A 20,442-nucleotide genomic window follows, 5' to 3' on the forward strand; every position below is an offset into this window, starting at 1 on the left:
CGCATTCTACGTTCGTTCAGCAAAAACTCGTGTTCATTAATATAGATAAACAAATTTCTGCTATTTTTTTAAGTTCTGTGCTCTTGGTTGTGAGCGTGCTATAAAAACAACCAGTTAGGAGAAACATAAACAGTTGTTTAAACTTCGGCATTGAGAAGATGGGGTAATATCAACGGGTTATTTTTGCATATTCAGTTTTGGCAGGCCAGTATATCCCAACTCAATAGAAGCGAGTAGTAAAAATCAAAAGCTCAAAAAGATACCAATTCCAATGGCTTTTGAATCCCAGTTAAAGAAGCTTTGGTGCTTTGCAGAATTTTCTTTAAATGTTTCGGCGAAAAAATCTTTTCTTTGAAATTCATTAGTTCAGGTCTTTTACATGTGAAAATGCATTTAGATGTCGGAAAGTTTTTCTGCAGACGATTTTTTCCCATAGTAATAGTTTCCCTCTTTTAAAAGAAAAAAACCAATTTTCTTCGCTATATTTTAAAAATTTTCTTACTTAAACACTGCAGCAATTTTCTTAGACCTTGCAAAAGCATTCAATTCAATTTCGCACAAAATATTTTTTTAAAAAGCAGAGTGCTTCAATTTTTCTGAACCTGAAGTTAATTTATTGAAATCTCTTCTCAAAGAAAGATCAAATTGCGTCAAAATAGGCATCGAGATCTCAGAACCCAATTTCGTTAATCACAGAGTACCGCAAGGCACAGTATTAGGACCTTTAATTTTTCTTTTATACGGCAACGATTGTTCAGATAAAAACAAAGTTGACTTCGAGCTTGTTCAATTTGCAGACGACAATAGTTTTTTATGTCGATATGAACCAGGAAAAACAATTGCAACAAAAATTGAAAATATTTTATTGAAAACGGACAGTTACTTGAAGGAAAATCAACTCACTTTGAATGCTGATAAAATAGGACTACTTTATTTTTCTACCAGGGACGAATTAGAACCAAAAGTTACTTTTAACGGAAATTTATTAAAATCTGCTGAGAGTTGTCGTTATCTAGGAATACACCTGGTTTCGAAATTGTTTTCCGAAGCACATCTAAATGTAGTTTTGAAAAAACGGTGGCCGCTATTTGCTCACTATCTGGTAAGAAACCATATACCTTTGGAAGTAAGGCTGCAAGTTTTCAAATCTTTAGCCCTGTCTCAATTGACATTCAGTAGAGTTTATTTACAGACACTGTCAGCAAAAAACATACAGATTAATCGACAGATTAAATGGGGCATAAAAGTGTGTTATTTGAGTAGTAAATTCGATCTTTGTCGTGATATCCTTCTTCAATCGCATGTCCTACCAGCTGAATTAATTATTTCAAAGTTTAGTACATTCTGCACACAGACTTGAATCAGAGGATAGTAACAGAAACACTTAAAAAATGTGCAGACCGGCTATAGTTAAATCAGAACAAGCCTACAAAACAGCTGATAATAAGAAAGCAAAAGTATACGCAGCAGAGTAAAAGATCTTCGATTTTGAAGAGCATACAAAAATAGAATAAGTTACCCTTTAACGTAAGAGCGACGGAGAACAAAACTCTTTTCAATAGAACTTTAACAGAGTTTTTTACAACGTCAGCATGAAAATTTTCCAATAGATAAACAGTTAGGATCAATCGTGTCTTATTTTTATATATAGTGGAACGAACAGCTTATTGGGTAACATCAATCAATAACCAGAAGATTAATGTATAATTTTGATTATTTCAAAAAATTATCCTGATTATTCTGAAGGCATGTAAACTTTAACGTTTCGGTTTTATTATTAATTTACATGTTTGAAAAGAAAAAAAACAAATTTTGGTCAAATCCTGTGAAATTTTTTTTAACTTAAACTTTGTAAATCCTACTCAGTTTTGAGAGTCTACTCTTAGAATGCTATTTTATCATTCTATTATAATATCCACAAAAGATAACTTTGTTACTATTGCAAAGAAAATTGGTTGTAAAAAAACTCGAAAAAAATGAGCAGACAGCCCTCTGTGTTACTGCGTTAACAGAAAAAAAGATACAAAGTTATAAACTCAACAAAAAATATTAAAGTCTATTGGGTCGACACAAGGACACCATGAGAAGAGTTTTTAAATCAAAATTTTCGAAATTGGTCTTTTAATTTAGGGTTAAGTCTATTATTCAGCCAAAACAATCCCAATTTGTTATAATACACTTCAAATAAGTTTTGGGTAAAAACAGCAACAAATGTACTTTGAGTCTGCTGGCTATATAGTTCTAGATTTGAAGGTTGAGTCAATAATAATTGTTTCAGTTTTTTTAAAACAAACTTGTTGAAATTAGAATTTTGAAAACAATACAATTCAGAAAAAACTTTGTATTACAAAAATTAAGTAGAATTTGCTTGTTTCGGTCAGATAGGCTTCATTGACGACTAAAATGTTGACGAATTAGAATATGCATAAAGAACGGAAGTTAAATCTGTTAAAGAAACTCTTTTTGAGAAACATAAGCTGAGACACTGAGGATCTATTCAGTTTAAAAATGATAGTTGTTCTGAATGATTTAAAACATTGCATCTGCTTACAATTTTTAACACTAACTCTGATTTCAACAGTATTTGAAACTGAGCGTGTTTTCCAGATAGTTTCAGACGTTCAGGTAAAAACAGCATTTGATATTCTGAATTTTCTTTACTGAGACTAAATATTTCCTTGCATTTTTCAAATGTACAGGAAAAGCTGAAGATCTTCTTATTTTTGTCAACTCTTCGTCAGACTAAATTTGGGCAACGTTTTTTATTTAAGGAATCACAGGCTTTTTTGTTTTCATTACAAAATTTGCTTGTCTCGGACAGCCAGTAAACCAACAGAAGTTCTTTACACTGGTATTCAAATTTGACCTAATAACCCACTAACCACTGATCAATTTCCTGATTTTATCAAAAATTACAAAAAAACAAGCTGAAGTTGGAGTTGTTGCTACAAACAATCTTCCTAAGAAGTTAAGAAACCGTTAAAAATGCATAGTGAATTCTTCATCGAAAACCGAGCTATAAGGAGTAAAGAACAATCAAATCTGCGTTGCGTTTGTTTGGTTTTTTGAGGTCCCTTGTGTTACAGTAGTTTGTTTAATAGTTATCATTAAATTGAAACAAGAAAAAAATCCTTTTGCGAATAAAAAATTTTTCTCAATCAGCGTCTGCCTGGCAAATGTGACTACTTCATTTTGTTAGTTTGCTTAAACTACTTTGAATACACTGAAAACAAAAGTTTAGCCTAAAAATTTGCGAATTCAATTACATGATTCTATCACTACTCTTACGATAAAAATTTGATTATTCGGCAAAAGTTGTTTATTTATTGCAGAATATCTTAATATGAAGCTTTCATTATGTAAGATATTTGAAAAACTTTTATTTGACTTAAGATATTTCACGTAAGAAGTGATCAAGTTTTGTGTAAATTTTTATTCAGGTGTTGTATTTATTTCCGCTTTTGCCTTTGAGTAAAGATTAAGATTAATTTATCTATCAGGGTTCAATTATATAAATGAAATTTATATTCACCTCAACAATTTATTTGTTAAAGGCCAAGATAATTTGGTGTGGCTCTTCGCTTCCTGCCAAAGTTACATCCAATTTCAAATTTTTCTTTTTATTTCGGAAATGTGTTCAGTTGGGTTGTTCAAACAGTTTCACAGCTCTTGTGGAAATACTATGCTAATCAGTGAAAACAAAAGCATATTGGCCTCAAATAACTGAAAAAAACAGTCTCCTGTAGTCGTTTTGATTAATTGATAATAAAAAATCGCATGAACAAAAGAATAATAATTTAATTTTCTCGACTTAATTTCCTCGAGCCAAACAAGAAGGATAAAATGAATTGGACCCTACTTATTGTTTTATTTTGCTTCTGGGTGTGTCTGTACTCAAAATCCTCCCATTTACTTCAATCAGAGACTACTAATCAAGCAAAGACTTGAAGACCAGCTTCAAAGTTTTGAACACAAACAAAGGATGTAAAATCATAAAACTGAGTCATTGAAATAAAGAAAAATTTGATTCAATATGGTTTACTTATGGACTCAGAAAACTAATATTAAATTTCAAAATACAAAAATAAGATAAATAAAAATTCACTACTTTTTTAATTAAATTTTTTTGAAAAAACTGAAATTTTTAAATAGATACACACATTGTTTTTAAATCTGTAACAAATCATGAAAATTGGCTAATTTTATCAGACAAAAAATCATCCAAGTGCGCGTTTGGCTCTGGTTATCTTTCTTGATCTGTTGGGATTCTGTAAACTTTAGTTTCATTTCGTTTCAGTGCACGCACATCTTTTGTTTCTCACCCTAAACATGTCAAGAACACTATTTCGAGTTTGACAAATTTTATCGTCATTATGAGTTTTGTGATTTTAATCAACTTACAAAAGGCGGTAAATGAATGGAAAAGTTAACAATCAACATTAAAATCATCCCCCAAAAGGTCATTCCATGAAGCGGCCCATTTAATATGATATCGATAACTTTTTATGAATATCAGCAATGCTATGAAATTGACAAGGACAATATTCAAAACGCACAAGAGAAAACTAGATTGATTTATTGTAATGTAGTTCCATAATGTTTTCAAATTTTTAGGCGAATTTCAATGGTTCATTTTTTGCAATTAGATTTAGGTAGTGCACTCAGATGTAGGGAACTTTTTCTGCCAAATTTTTTCATAACATTAGTTTCCCTCTTTTAGATGAAAAAACCAATTTTTTGCTTACTTTTAAAACTTTCATTTACGGAATTTTTTAAAATCTACTAATATTTTTCAGAAATTACTGCTAAATTCCTATTCTCTAATTTTATCATTCTGCTTTTTTCCCACAAAAATTACTTTTAATTCTTTAAAAAAAATTGTTTTAAAAAGCTTTAAAAAAATTTGTGCAAACCCAATGCCTGGCTAGTGCATTCGAAGAAGAACAGATACAAAGTTATAACCAAATTACAAAAACACATTGTATTGAATTTGGGTCAAGACCTTGAAAAGAGTTTTATAAACCAAAACGTGCAATTTGTACGGTGTACTTAGTGTTAAATTTATTATTCAGCAACAAAAGAACAAACTCGGGACAACACACATCAAATAAATGTTGACTAATTGCAGTAAAAGATGTACATTGAATCTGTTAGCTATATCTTTCTGGATTTGAAGGTTGAGTCCATATCAATTGTTTCATTTGTTTTAATGCAAATTTCTTGAAATCAGAAATTTGAAAACACAATGCAATTCAGAAAAAAAATTATGTTACTTAGAATAAAACCTTTTTGGCTCATTTCGGTCAGTCAGACTTCATTGAAGAATAAAATATCTAAAATCATCTGTGCAAAAAATAAAAGTTAAACCAATTGAAGAAAAAAAATTCGAAAAACAGAAGCTGAGACAATGCGGTTCAATTCAGTTTTAAGTTGCGGTTGTTCTGAATCAATTGAAGCTTTGCATACTTTTTCAATTATGTAACAATAAATTTAGGTCCAATAGCATATGAAATTTAACATGATTTCCGAACAGTTCCAGACGTACAGGCAAATACAGTTATTGATAACTTGAAATTATTGGACTAAGACTAACCATTACTTATAATTGTCCAAAAAAACAGAAAATTCCATGTTTTCTTGTCAAATGTCCATTAAATTAAATTACCTTCAAACTTTAGGTCAACTTTTCTTATTTGCAGAATCAAATGTTTTCTGCTTGTTTTCTTTGTTTTCATATATTCATTCATTAGCACATTTCTCTAATTTTGATGCACCAAGTTTCCCTACAAGGTTTGTTTATCTCGGGCAGTCAGTAAACTATAAGAAATTCTTTGAACTGGTATTACGATTCGACCTAAGAAATCATTAAACGTTGATCAATTTAGTGATTTTTGTCAAATTTTAGGAAAAACAAGCTGGAGTTGTTGCTGAAAACAGTATTTACATTTATTTTCGTGGCCGTTAAACTGCGTAAAGTACTTTTTTCATCGCAAACCGAGCTATAAAGAGCAAAGAGAAAAGAAAACAACAAATTGTTTTATTTTTGCGTGCTCTTTTCTATTATAGCTGTTTGCATTCTAGTAATCAAAAATTTGAAACAAGAAAAAAATTATTTTGGTGGTTGATTTTTTTTTCAATCAGCTTCTGTCCCAAAAATTTGACTACTTCAATTCGTTACTTTGTTTAAGCAAGTCAACCAATCTTCGGATACACTGAAAGCAATAGTTTAGCTCAAATAGTTTTGAGTTCAGTTACATGAGATATCATTACTCTTACCATAAGAATAGCGAAAAGTGTTTATTTATTGTTGTTTTTATATTTCACACAAAGAAGGCTACCTTAATATGAAACCTTCTTTGTGTAAAATATAAAATAATTTTTTAAGTCTGACTTAAGATTTATCTTGTAAAAGGTAATCAAGCTTAGTCGAAATACTTATTCAGGTATTGCCATTATTTTTTATAAATGCAAAGTTTCTGCGTTTAAAAAAATACTAAAACTAAATTACGTAAAGATTTTCAATAATGTAAAAAAAACAAATATTGACCTCAACAATTCGTTTCTTGCAGAAAAGACAGCCAATTTCAAATTTCTCTATTTTTTCGGATGTCTTCTTAGTCCAGTTGTTCAAACCGTTCTATCGCTTCTGTTGAACGAGGACGTTAATCAGTGAAAACTGGAGCATCATCGTTTGAAATTAATGTAGAAAAAAACACGTTTCTGAAGAGTAAATGGGTTTTTGCAAAATTTATCATAAAAAAGGACAAGAAAAAAAGATAGAAATTTATGTTCTGGACTTAAATCAAGCTAGGCTTGTAAATCAAATGCAGTCTTGTTTTTGATAAGATTTGCTTCTAATTGTGTTTGAACTGCCAAATTTCTCATTTACTTCATTCGGAGACCACTACTCAAGCAATAACCCAGGAGCCAGCATCAACAATTTGACCGCAAAACTACAGGTTGTGAAATCAGAACTGTGAAAAAATGGAACATTAAAAGATTGAACTCCATCTAATTTAGATCTCAAATCAAAAAATTTATTTTTGTTTCGAAATAGAAAAGTAAGATAAGTAATTATTTTAACCACTAACCGTTGATGTACAAAATAATAATTTTTTCAAAACATCCAGTATATCGTTTATAAGTAGATTTCAAAGTTGTAAATTGGAATCAAGTTTATAAATCATCTGACAAAAGACCATTTAAATTTAAGTTGCCTTTAATTTTATCATGAAATTGCCGACGACATCATTGAAAACTCACAAGCAGAAATTAGCTTGATTTTTTGTAATATATGACAATGTTCTAACCCTGATTGTTTTATTGTTTTAATTGTGCATTTTCTAACTGTAGATGCTTCTTTCGAGCAATAACTTTTGTTTTGAAGAACAAATAATTCAAATTGAACGCATTCTGCGTTCAATTAGTTTTGCTCAATTCGGTTTTGTAAAATTGACAAAAACGCATATTCAAAATTTTGAAAATATCGATGTACAGTTTTGTTCTTTTTTAATAGTCAGCATTCTGGTTTAAGATTATGTTACAAGAGCAACCCCGATTGCTTTTAAGTGTTTCTGGACTCGAAACTTTCCCATTTACTTCAATGGGAGACCACCACTCAATCAATGCTCCGAAGGCCAGCATACAAAATTTAAACGCAAAACCACATGATGTGCCATCAGAGCCCTGAAAAAACAGAAAAAATGAAAAATTGCACTCAATAAAGTTTACATCTCAAAACAAAGAATTAATTTTATCTATGGAAGTAATGAAAGTGAGATAAACAAACTTTTTACCACTAATTTTTGATAAACAAACTTACTATTTTTTTAAAAAAAATCCAGTTTTTAATTTGATTCAGAAGTAGTTTCCAAAATTGTCAATTTATATTGGTTCATTTAATCATCTGCCGAAGTATCAATCATAAATTTTTAAGTTTTATCTTGAAAGTGACAAAAACATCATTTAAAACTCACAAGGAGAAATTAGCTTGATTTTCTGTAATGTAGGACCATATACTAACCCTGCTTGTATTAGTTGTGCATGTTCTAACTTATTATGCAGTCTTTGAGCAAAAACTTTCCGTTTGAAGGATGAAATATTGAAGTCGTACGCATTAGACGCTTGTTCAGTTTTTTTAAAGTTGGCTCAAATTTGATGTTTTTTTTATAAGATAAACTTCAGTTTCGTAAAAAGGGCAAAAACGAATGTTCAATATTTTGGACATATCGATGCACAGATTTCTTTGTTTTGTTTGCTTTCTGTTATTTCATTTATTCGTTAATTAGCACGTTTCTCTAGTTTTTGATGCATCAAGTTTCTCTACAAAGTTTGCTTTTCTCGGGCAATCACTAAAATATAAGAGGTTCTTTACACTGATATTACAATTTGCCCTAACAAATCAATAACTGGCTATAAATTTCGTGATTTTTGTCAAATTTTACAACAAACAAGCTGGAGTTGTTGCTGAAAACAGTGTTTACATTTACTTTCGTGACCGTTGAACTGCATAAAGTACTTTTTTGTCGCAAACCGAGCTATAAAAGGGCAAAAAGAGAGGAAAGCAATGAGTTGTTTTATTTTTGCGTGCTCATTTGTTTTATAGCTGTTTGCATTCTAGGCACCAAAAATTAAAAAATAAGAAAAAATAATTCTTGGTGGTTGATTTTTTTCAATCAGCTGCTGTCCCAAAAATTTGACTACTTCAATTCGTTATTTTGTTATAGCAAGTCAATAAATCTTCGGATACACTGAAAACAATAATTTAGCCTAAACAGTTTTGAGTTCAGATAAATGAGCTATCACTGCTCTTAACATAAGATTTTGTTTTTAAGGAAAATTGTTTATTTATTGTTAAATATCTTACTAAGAAGCCTTTACTTGTGTAAAAAATTGAATAGATTTTTTTCATATCTGACTTCAGAATTATCTTGTAAGAGGTACCCAAGTTTTGTGGAAATTCTTTTTCAGCTATTGCAATTATTCCATAAATAAAACGTTTCTGCCTTCAAGTAAATACTATAACTAATTTACGTATAGTGATTCAATAATGTAAGAAAGACAAATATTGACCGAAACAATTCGTTTCTTGCAGAAAAAACAGCCAATTTCAAATTTCTTTGGGGGACATTTTCTCCGTTCAGTTGTTCAACCCGTTTTATAGCTGTTGTTTAATAAGGACGTTAACCAGTAAAAACTGGAGCATCATTGCCTCAAATAACAGTAGAACGCAACACTTTTCTGAAGAATAAATTCATTTTCGAAAAATTACCATAAAAATGACACGAAAAAAGGATAGAAAATTATATTCTGGACTTAAACCAAGCAAAGCTTGTAAGTCAAATGCAGCCTAATTATTGATCAGATTTGCTTCTAAGGTGTTTGGACTCCCAACCTTCATATTTACTCCAATCGGAGACCACAACTCAAGCAATGACCCGGGAGCCAGCATCAAAAAAATGAACGCAAAACCACAGTTTGTGAAAAAAAGAATTCTGAAGAAATCGAACATTAAAAGATTGAACTCCATCTAGTTTAGATCTCAAAGCAAACAATTAATTTTTGTTTTGAAATACAGAAAGGAAGATAAGTAATTATTTTAAACACTGACTTTTGATGTACAAATTTTTTTTTAAAAATATCCAGTGTTTTATTCATTTAGAAATAATGAAACAAGCTGGAGTTGTTGCTGAAAACAGTATTTACATTTATTTTCGTGGCCGTTAAACTGTATAAAGTACTTTTTTCATCGCAAACCGAGCTGTAAAGAGCAAAGAGAAAGGAAAACAACAAATTGTTTTATTTTTGCGTGCTCTTTTCTAATATAGCTGTTTGCATTCTAGTAATCAAAAATTTATAACAAGAAAAAAATTCTTTTGGTCGTTGATTTTTTTTTTCAATCAGCTTCTGTCCCAAAAATTTGACTACTTCAATTCGTTACTTTGTTTAAGGAAGCCAACCAACCTTCGGATACACTGAAAGCAATAGTTTAGCTCAAATAGTTTTGAGTTCAGTTACATGAGATATCATTACTCTTACCATAAGAATAGCGAAAAGTGTTTATTTATTGTTGTTTTTATATTTCACACAAAGAAGGCTACCTTAATATGAAACCTTCTTTGTGTAAAATATAAAATAATTTTTTAAGTCTGACTTAAGATTTATCTTGTAAAAGGTAATCAAGCTTAGTCGAAATACTTATTCAGGTATTGCCATTATTTTTTATAAATGCAAAGTTTCTGCGTTTAAAAAAATACTAAAACTAAATTACGTAAAGATTTTCAATAATGTAAAAAAAACAAATATTGACCTCAACAATTCGTTTCTTGCAGAAAAGACAGCCAATTTCAAATTTCTCTATTTTTTCGGATGTCTTCTTAGTCCAGTTGTTCAAACCGTTCTATCGCTTCTGTTGAACGAGGACGTTAATCAGTGAAAACTGGAGCATCATCGTTTGAAATTAATGTAGAAAAAAACACGTTTCTGAAGAGTAAATCGGTTTTTGCAAAATTTATCATAAAAAAGGACAAGAAAAAAGGATAGAAAATTATGTTCTGGACTTAAATCAAGCTAGGCTTGTAAATCAAATGCAGTCTTGTTTTTGATAAGAATTGCTTCTAATTGTGTTTGGACTGTCAAATTTCTCATTTACTTCATTCGGAGACCACTACTCAAGCAATAACCCAGGAGCCAGCATCAAAAATTTGACCGCAAAACTACAGGTTGTGAAATCAGAACTGTGAAAAAATGGAACATTAAAAGATTGAACTCCATCTAATTTAGATCTCAAATCATAAAACTTATTTTTGTTTCGAAATAAAAAAGTAAGATAAGTATTTATTTTAACCACTAACTGTTGATGTACAAAATAATAATTTTTTCAAAACATCCAGTGTTTTAATCGTTTATAAGTAGATTTCAAAGTTGTAAATTGGAATCAAGTTTATAAATCATCTGACAAAAGACCATTTAATTTTAAATTGCCTATAGTTTTATCATGAAATTGACGACGACATCATTGAAAACTCATAAGCCGAAATTAGCTTGATTTTTTGTAATAAACGACAATGTTCTAACCCTGATTGTTTTATCGTTTTAATTGTGCATGATCTAACTATAGATGCTTTTTTCGAGCAATAATTTTTGTTTCGAAGAGCAAATAATTCAAATCGTACGCATCCTATGTTCAATTAGTTTTGCTTAATTCATCTAGTTTTTAAATTGATTTGGAAGTAGTTTTCAAAATTGTCAATTGATATCGGTTCACTTAATCATCTGATAAAGTATCATTCAAATTTATGAAATTAACAACAGCATCCTTCAAAACTCAAAAGGAGAAACTAACTTGATTTTTCGTAATGTAGGACTTTATACCAACCCTGCTTGTATTAGTTGTGCATATTCTAACTTTAGACGGAATTTTTGAGCAATAATTTTCCCTTCGAAGGACAAAAAGTTCAAATCTTGCACTTTTGACGCTTTTTCAGCTTTTTCAAAAAAATTGTCTCCAGTTCGACGTGTTTTTTTTTCCATAGGATAAGTTTCAGTTTCGTAAAAAGGACAATAACCAGTTTTCAATATTTTGGAAATATTGATGTACAGATTTGTTCTTTTTCAATATTCGTTATTCTGACTTACAGGCAAGATAAATGAGCAAGATTCTTTGCTTCTTATTGTGTCTGGACTCCCAACCTTCTCACTTACTTCAATCGGAGACCACTAGTCAAACAATTACCCGAGAGCCAGCATCAAAAATTTGAACGCAAAGGCACAGGATGTGACATCCGAACTGTGGAAAAATGGAAAATTAAAAGATTGAACTCCATCTAATTTAGATCTCAAAACAAAAAATTTATTTTTGTTTCGAAATTAAAAAGTAAGATAAGTAATTATTTTAACCACTAACCGTTGATGTACAAAATAATAATTTTTTCAAAACATCCAGTATATCGTTTATAAGTAGATTTCAAAGTTGTAAATTGGAATCAAGTTTATAAATCATCTGACAAAAGACGATTTAAATTTAAGTTGCCTTTAATTTTATCATGAAATTGCCGGCGACATCATTGAAAACTCAGAAGCAGAAATTAGCTTGATTTTTTGTAATATATGACAGTGTTCTAACCCTGATTGTTTTATTGTTTTAATTGTGTATGAACTAACTATAGATGCTTTTTTCGAGCAATAACTTTTGTTTTGAAGAGCAAATAATTCAAATCGTACGCATCCTATGTTCAATTAGTTTTACTTGATTCATCCAGTTTTTAAATTGATTTGGAAGTAGTTTTCAAAATTGTCAATTAATATCGGTTCACTTAATCATCTGACAAAGTATCATTCAAATTTATGAAATTAACAACATCATCCTTCAAAACTCAAAAGGAGAAATTAACTTGATTTTTCGTAATGTAGGATTTTATACCAACCCTGCTTGTATTAGTTGTGCATATTCTAACTTTAGACGGAATTTTTGAGCAATAATTTTCCCTTCGAAGGACAAAAAGTTCAAATCGTGCACTTTTGACGCTTGTTCAGCTTTTTCAAAAAAAAATTGTCTCCAGTTCGACGTGTTTTTTTCCTTAGGATAAGTTTCAGTTTCGTAAAAAGGACAATAACCAGCTTTCAATATTTTGGAAAAATCGATGTACAGATTTGTTCTTTTTCAATTTTCATTATTCTGATTTACAGGCAAGATATATGAGCAAGATCGCTGCTTCTTATTGTGTCTGGACTCCCAACCTTCTCACTTAATTCAATCGGAGACCACTAGTCAAACAATTACCCGAGAGCCAGCATCAAAAATTTGGACGCAAAGGCACAGGATGTGACATCAGAGCGCTATGGATGTGTCATCAGAACCACAGGATGTGACATAGGAATCAGCATTCTGCTTTAAGAGCAGGCTGTAAGAGCAACCAGTTAGTAGGAACGCCACAAGTTTTTAGGCCCTGGCTTCAAGAAATGATGTAGTCAGAACCTGTTGTTTTTTGCCTGTTTAATTTTGGCAGGCAAAAATAACCCATGTAAGTGTACGCGAGTAGTAAAAGTCAACAAGTCAAAAAGATCAGCTTATTCTAATCGCAATGGCTTTTGAATACCAGTTCAAGGGCCTTTGGTGCTCTGCAGAACTTTCTGTATTTATATGAAAATTTTTCGGGGAAAATTAATAGTTCAGAGTTTTTCCATGTAAAATTTCACTTACATGTTGATTTTTTTCTACCGACATTTTTTTTGCTTAGCACTAGTTTCCAGTGTTCAGATGAAAATACCGATATTTTTGCCAACGATTAAAATTTTCATTTACTCAATTTTTGTTAAATCTACTAATGTTTTTGAGACTCCACTTCATACTGAACATTTTTCATTCTATAACTTTTTTCTACTAAAGTTACATTCGTTAACTTTACAAAGAAAAATTATTTTAAAAAGTTTTAAAAAATTTTGACCGAGCAGCTCGCTCGGTTGCTGCGTTTGCAGAACGACAGATACAATGTTATAAACTAATTACAAAGAATAATGTGTATTGGATTTGGGTCATGAGAAGGGCACCATGAAAAAGATTTATAAAGAAAAACTCAGATATTGTACATTTAACTTAGTGTTAAGTCTATTGTTGAGCCACAAAAAAATCCCAATTTGTTATAATATGCCTCAAATAAATTTTGACTAAATACAGGAACAAATGTACATTGAATCCGTTGGCTATATTTTTCCGCACTTGAATTTTAGTCAATATTAACTGCTTAAGTTATTTTATTGCAAACTTTTTGAAATTAGAATTTTGAGAAAACTATGCAATTGAGAAAAATTTATATTACATTAAACTTAAATTAAATAGATTTTGCTAATTTTGGTCAGTTAGTCTTCACCGAGGAATAAAATATCTATAAACATCTGTCTCAAAAAATAGAAGCAAAAATCAGTTGAAGAAGACATTTTTGAGAAACATAAGATGAGGCACTGAGGATCAATTCGGTTTCAATTTAGTTAGTTGTTCAAGTTAGCTAGTTGTTATCAATATTTCAAAAATTTGCATTTCTTTCAATTTTTCAAATCTAATTTTGATTTAAACACCCTTTGAAATGAAGCGTGTTGTCCAAATAGTTTCAGACGTACAGGATAATTTAGCGGTTGATAACTTCAAAATTTTGGACTAAGAATAAATTTTCTTAAAATTGTTCGAAGTACAGAAAATGCGGAACATTTTCTTTTTTTTGTCAACTATTCTGTAGATTAAGTTAGAGTCATTAGACTCAGTTTTTAGGGCAACCGTTCTTATATGCAGAATCCAAACTGTTCTTTTTGTTTTTCATAAATTCATTCATTAGAAATTTTTTCATTTTAATGCACTAACTTTTTTACAAAACTTGTTCAAAACTTGTTTTTACAAAACTTGTTCGTCTCAGGTATTCAGCAAATCAACTGAAGCTCTTTACTCCGGCAAAAAAATTTGATCTGAAAACCCAATAACTGGTTATCATTTACTTGTTTTTCTTACCAAATTGTACAAAAGAACAAGCTGGAGTTATGGCTACAAACAATCTTTCCAATAAGTTTAGTGTCATTCAAGCTGTATAAAGTTATTTCATCACAAACCACGCTACAATGAGTCAAAAAACGCAAAACTATAATTGTTTGGTTTTTCTGAACTCTCTTGTATTATATATGTTTGTTTTCTATTTACCAACAAGGCGGCTCGGTAATGTGCGTTCGCACATTAAGTTCCGACCCCGCTCATCTACTTTTTTCACTTAATTGTCTACCAAATGAGGAAGAGATTAAAAAAAAACATATCAACGTATCGTTCAACAAACAATTAAAAAATAAAACAATCTACTCTAGAGGGCCTATGAGACCTGCGGCTACCATAATATGACATCCCGAAAAGACGGCAATAAAAATCAAATAGTTACAAAAATTACGACCAAAACTCCTTGTCCATGTTTTGAAAACCACTAATAATCAAATCAAAATGGCATCAGATAAAATTTACACTCAGAAGATTAACCGGCACGTTTTTGGAACAAAATATGGGACTTATCCTCAATGCGACTTGGCAACAAGTCGACTAGAAATGAGCAAAAGGGGCAAAGTTTAATCAAACATTGCTTTTTTTAAAAAAGGAATTAAATCCGAACAGATTAGAAACATTACGCATCAAATGAAATCATTGCAGGAGTCTTTTATACCTCAGTAGCGAGCGACTGACGCTTTTCTTTATGCAGGATATGTCATACGACTACAAAAAAACGACAAGTACAGGCAAAAACTAAATATTTGCACAAAAAATTATGCACGAAAACAATGTTCCCCCAATCAATTATTATTTAAAGTTGATCATTAAAAAACAATAAAAATCTTAGTTTGAATTTTTTTGAAGGTAACAAATTTTGTAAATCAAATGACGCCCATTATTGTGATACTCTGAAAAGAGAAAAAAACCTACAAAAAAGGGGCAAATATGCAAAAATCACGAAAATTGGTTTTTATGAAAACTGGTTGTTTCAAGAGGAAAGACCATTGAGGAAAATAAAACCGCTATGAAGAGCAAAATGTATTTCATTAGATAAATGATGCGAATTGTATATAGAGATGCTTAGCTACAGTTTAACAGAAATAAAATTGGCAGATCTCAAAAATCTATCTCTTTTTTTATTAAAAACAAATATTTTCAATTTCATAGCAAACAAAAGCTTTCGCCTAAAAACATAGACAGTTTGTCTTGCAACTACTCGAAAATTTATTGCGACTGTTTTTAATGAGACTAAATCATAAGACTATAAAATAACATTAAATACAAGCTGAACTAATAAGTTTCAAAAACAACTTTACGAAACCACAGTTTGAAGCCATTAAATTTATAAGATATTAACCGCGAGAATATAACATCTTCATTGGCGTCTCATTTGACCATCATAACGTCTTTATGGAAAACGACTATCACAAAATGACAACAAAAAGAACCACAAAAAATGAAAAATATCTAAACTTCACAAAATTCTTCTGAAACAAATTGTTTAAGCCCTGAAGACATCAATCAAACCGTTGCAACAACAGAAAAAATATTGTTTGATTCAACAAAACATTAAAAAAAGCACTAAATAATGACGCCAATTTACAAAAAGATACAACATTATATAATACGAAAAAAACTCAAAAAAGAACGAAAAGGGATACGTTGAAGAATGCTATTACTCTTTTTTTAGAAACTTAATTCGAAAGTCGAAACAACCACTAGCTATTTACCGATATCAGTTATAAAGTTCATTTGTTTATCTATAATTGGCCATTGAGACCTTTAATTACGCAATATTTGGCATATGACAACAAAAATTAACAAGAAATGAAGGGCAAAAATAAAAAAACTCTACAAATTTCCACAAGAGAACGGTGTGGCAGCCTTTCAAACTACATCTTATGAAAACAAAAATTATGTTCAGTTTCAAATGTTGTAGAGTTTTTTTCATTTAGATTGTTAAATATTGTTACAATTTAAAACAGAAAAAAAAACAACAGCAAAAAATGGGAAAAAATGCACAAAAATTAGAAAATTTTGTATGAAAATTCATAGTACAAAAAGCAAGAGAACCTTCTATAAAAGCAATCGGCCACAAAATTAGTTTATATTCTATGGGGAGGAAAGATTGACCAGTCAAACGTACTGAGAATAAACAAAATGTTGACTAAAATAATATAGAAAATTGACAAGTTCAAAAAATCACAAAATTTCTTTAAGAGACATAAGAGACATTAGGTAACAACCGAATGAATAGAAAAGGTTCACTTGCACCTCTTGAGGAAGAAATTAGATCTTTGAGTGGTTAAACTTAAAAATCAGACGGCCAAAAGAATAAGAATTGAAGGCAAAAGACAAAAATAAGTTAAATTTTACAAAAACTCTTCCTCAAAGCCATAAAAACCCTTTGGTTCTCTGAAAACAAACTGTATCTATATTCAGCCTCATATTTGCGTATAAATGTAGCTGTCATTAATGGAGCCGTGAATAAAAAATATTGTCACTAATTAACATTAAAAAAACAAAAGCAAATATTTTGAAAAAAGGCAGCTTCAAAATAAAAACCAAAAAGTCTCTGATTCTAAGAATCCATGAGATTGTCGAATCTCTGCCTAATTTTGTCGTGCGCCCAGCAAACCGGCCAAGTGTATCAAGTGTTTGGGAATTAGACCAATTATTGCGTGGATTTTTTCAAAAATTAAAAAAAAAAGAACGATGCATTTTGTATAATTATCGAGTTAAATCAGCAAAAAACGGCAAAGTTTTAATTCCAGAAGACTTTTATAAGGCGCAAAATACATTTTTTTGAGATTAGGGAGTCTGGTTTAAGGTTTCTAGGTCACTAGGTCTGGCAAACTTTGTGCCATTTTTGATGCAAAAGTTTGAATTTTGAAAGTTTTATCAAAAATTTTAGCCAAAAAAAACTCTAATCAAACAATTCAGCAATGCTCTTCTATCTCTAACGGTAACAACACACGATGCCGTTAACAATTTTAGCTTATTTTGAACTATATTAGCGAAATTGTGCCAAATTTTAGCAAAAATTACTGGAAATGTGAACAAAAATTGTCGAATGTTCACAAAACTTTAAACCTCGATAACTCCCTGTAAAAAACGAAAATTGAAAAAATCTTTTTAATTCCGTATTCTACGCTGGACGGGCTTTTCAATTATACCACTCACAATTCTCTACGATGAATATATCGATCGGCCAAAATTGACTGAACAAAAAAAACCCAGTTGAGTATATAGTTCCTCCTCCCCACTAAAGTGGGGGTCGGAACAATAGATTGAAAAAAATAGAATGTTCATTTTGAGATTCAAACATTTTTCTCAATCAACGTCTGTCCGGCAATTTTGTCTACTTTAACTCATTCATTTCTTTAAGCTACTCGTACAATCTTTGAATGCACTGAAAACATTAATTTGGACTAAATAATTTTGAGTTGATTTACGTGATCCTGTTACTACTTTTGCAATAATGATCCTATCGTTACGATCTTAAAAAATTAGCTTATAGAGAAAGAAGTTGATTTTTTTCATCGTACAATACCCTACTCCGAATATTCAGATTTAGGTCTGACGTTAAAAATATCATGCAGGAAGTTTTGTGCAATTTTTAGTCAGGCATTGCATTTTTTTCATAAATGCAAGGCCTTTGCGTTTGAGTAACGTGAAGATTATTTTACCTATCAGGATTCAATTATGTAAACAAAATGAATATTGATCTCAAAGAATTTTTTATTGAAGGTTGTGTTCTTTGTTTCCTGCAAAAGAAACATCCAATTTCAAATTTTTCCTCTTTTTCGGAACTTTGTTCCGTTCAGTGGTTCAAACCGTTTTATAGCTGTTAGGTAATAACAATGTTAATCAGTAAAAACTGGAGCATAATTATCTCAAATAACTGTGGAACATAACTGTTTTCTTGAGGCCTTTTTGAATGAATTATTTAAGAAAACGACATGAAGAAAAAGATAGAAATTGAATTGTAAAAATTGTTTTCTAAAATACATTACGTAAATCTTACCGACATAAATGATAAAAATCGCTTTTATTTTTTTTTCACCGGTTTGTACTAAGGTGGAAAATTGATTTGAAATATCGTTACTACAATAGTTTTAAAAAGACATTTGAACTAGAAGCCTTTCCTGGAAGACCTGCGTATGCAGCAGAAGCAGAAATATTTTCAAAAACCTAACCCATGATGACATGGAAAATATTTTAATAGATTTTTAAATTGTATGGTTCGATTTGACCAGGGATAGGAAAAGATACTTTTACTTCTAAATCTGAAATTTTCAACTATTTAAACTTTCTTATAAACCTTTTTCGCTTCAAATTTTTTCCGATATAAGCCCTTTATCGATGCCAAAATATGTGTACTTTCATATATTACGACGTTCGAATGTTTTTTAGAAGGCGTCTCAAGAAGGAGACTGTCTTTTAAGATTCTTGCAAGAAAAAGTGTATCTTGTGAATTTCAAATTAGTGTCAAATACAGACTAGGTATTGCAGTTTATGAAGATGAAAGAAAATGCCCTTACTGCAGGTCTGGGACCCTTGACATTTTTGGTGACCACGCCGTCATCTGTACCGGAAGAGGGGATGCAATTTCTCGGCATGACAGGATTCGTGACCGTTTTGCATCAGCTTGCTCAGCAGCTAACTTGTCCCCAGTCATCGAAAAACGGAACCTTATTGCAGGAAACGGTTCTCGCCCTGGCGACATATTTCTGCCTTCATGGAAATCAGGTCGTTCAGCTGCTCTAGACGTCACTGTAACTTCTCCACTGCAACCAAACATTATAAATCATGGGGCAAAGAGAAATCTGGTTACGCGATTGAAGCAGCCGAAGAGCGAAAGTATGCACAACACGAAAAAATTGGTCTGAGCAAGGATTTTTGTTTGTTCCTCTCGCTGTTGAGTCATTGGGTGGTCTGTCAGTTACTCTCAAGAAAGCGTTAAAGCGCGTAGCTCTGTTAGCTGACAGCAGGAATTATCAGTCGCAGGGACATGCTATCGCTTTTGATAGATTGGCTCAGTCCGTTTCCGTTGTGATTGTAAGAGGATCGGCTACAATGTTGCTTGCACAAGTCCCGTAACCCCAGCTTTCGCAATATTTTTGGACAAATTCTATTGTGGGCAAACATTGTGATCTCCATGAAGAGTGGAGTCTTTTGAGAAGTGTCGCCTGCGAGTGGGGACCTGCGTTTTTGTAAATATTGTCTCACCCAATGAGCGGGGAGAACATAAATAATTTTCAAGAATTCAATGAAGACTGAAACGAGAAGAATTCTGAAACTTAAGGAGAACAGGACTGATGTTATAAAGAGCGATTGAGAAGAATGAAGAATTCTTCAACCAAAAACACACTTATTTGAACCTTTAATGAGCAAAAACTTTTGATTCCGAATCAAAGTTTGATAACAAAGATTTGTATTAATTCACGATTGAGTCTTGTAAGATATTGCAAGATTTTGGAAGATATTCTTGTAAGACGATGCATCATCTTGCATGATTCTGCCAGAATCTTGCAAGGTTTTAGATGATAAACTTTTTTCCGACTAGTGAGATAACATTGTCATGAGAATCATAAGCTAAGTATTTAAGTATAACACAGGCAAATTTATGGGCCTTTTGAGACATCAACCTCATTTTTAACATAAGACCATTATAAAACCCTAGTTAATAACAAAGCAATAGGAGAATTAATGCTATTGCAGCTGTAAAAATGACACCCGAGAAAATATTATGATTTTGTAATTAGAATACTTTTTCTTTTCTAAGCTGTTACCTGTTTTGAGCTATCGATCTGTTTGAAAAAAATGTTCAGCGAAACATGAAAATCGGCACTCGATTGCACAAGAACTTAATCCAATAAAATCGTTCCTCGTTCTGGGAGCAATTAAAGTAAGCGACTTGAACT

General features: G+C 31.1%; 1 protein-coding gene across 1 annotated transcript in view; it reads right to left on the reverse strand.

Annotated features, from left to right (window-relative positions):
• LOC142337795 (UDP-N-acetylglucosamine--dolichyl-phosphate N-acetylglucosaminephosphotransferase-like) overlaps positions 1-20,442 on the reverse strand; it is a 246,605-nt gene that overhangs the window by 100,429 nt on the left and 125,734 nt on the right. The window lies entirely within an intron of this gene.

This window comes from Convolutriloba macropyga, chromosome 4 (genome assembly GCF_964194025.1).
Source record: "Convolutriloba macropyga chromosome 4, txConMacr16.3, whole genome shotgun sequence".
In the NCBI taxonomy this organism is placed as follows: domain Eukaryota; kingdom Metazoa; phylum Xenacoelomorpha; order Acoela; family Convolutidae; genus Convolutriloba; species Convolutriloba macropyga.